The 1,109-nt window shown below is 32.3% G+C and overlaps 1 non-coding gene across 1 annotated transcript; it reads right to left on the reverse strand.

Annotated features, from left to right (window-relative positions):
- Positions 1-371: 371 nt before the first annotated feature.
- Positions 372-476, reverse strand: LOC129750209 (U6 spliceosomal RNA). The gene has a single exon (XR_008738342.1). It is a non-coding gene; the product is annotated as a U6 spliceosomal RNA (small nuclear RNA).
- Positions 477-1,109: the final 633 nt, after the last annotated feature.

Consider the following 1,109-nt stretch of genomic DNA (forward strand, 5'->3'; position numbering starts at 1 on the left):
CTGCCCTTTTAATTATTTTTTCATTTGAGTCTTTTCGACCCATTACTTTTTTTAACTAGCGTCCTATTAACCAATTTTTATTTTATTGGAATATTTCCGTTCTTAAATTTTTTTTCTTGTAGGGTCCTTTTGTTTCGTTTTACAACTTTGTTTTCCTTGCGTCCCATTTATTTATTTTTCTGTTACCTTTCCTTGATCCTTTTGTCTTAATCATCCTTATACTTGGGTCCTTTTTATCTCCCCTTTTTTTTGTCTTTCCGTCTCCTTTTTTTTTCTAGAGCCCTTTCGTCCCAAACATTAGTTTTTATATACTTGGGTCCTTCCGTGCTTTAATTTTGTTTTTATATGGGTCACTCCGCCCCATGAATATTAAAAATGTGGAACGATTCACGATTTTGTGTGTCATCCTTGTGCAGGGGCCATGCTAATAAATTTTAAAATTTATTTATTTCCACGTCTTATTCATATATTCTTGGTTTTTTTTCTTCCCTTTCCTTTTTTTTTAATGTTTTACCGTTACTGTGTTACTGTGTTCCATCTATAGTTTAATTTTTAGTTTCTTTACAAAATCAATTAGCAGAACTCAAACAATCCGCCATTTCGCAACCCATTATTATTATTTTTGGTCCATCTGTCGTGTTAATTGTTTTTCATTTGGGTCTGTGCGTCCCATCCGTTTCTTTTACTTGGGTCCTTCTGATCCAATTTTTTTTCAACCTTTGATATTTCTTCTCACTTAAGTCCTTGTATCTAATTCATTTCTATTTTTTTTTTTGCGTCCTTTTTTACATTTAAATCCATCTAATTTTTATATTTTCTTGGGTTCTCTTGTTCATTTTTTTTCCTCCTTACCATTTTTGTTAAGTTTTGTTATCTGCAATTCCATAATGTATTTCCTCCCGATTGTTTTTTTAATTTCATATGTTTTTTTTGTTTCACTTCCGCATTTTTTTGTGGTCTTGCGTCGTTCTGTCCTGTTATTTCGTCATTTCTTTTTCTTTACTCACGTCTCTTTTATTTAGTTTTTTTTTGTCTCAAATCCCCCCGTACCTATTAGGCATTCCAGTTGTAAATCCTGGGGTCGTCCGCCCGTTCAAATTGAAACAATA

Source organism: Uranotaenia lowii, chromosome 2 (assembly GCF_029784155.1).
Source record: "Uranotaenia lowii strain MFRU-FL chromosome 2, ASM2978415v1, whole genome shotgun sequence".
Classification (NCBI taxonomy): Eukaryota; Metazoa; Arthropoda; class Insecta; order Diptera; family Culicidae; genus Uranotaenia; species Uranotaenia lowii.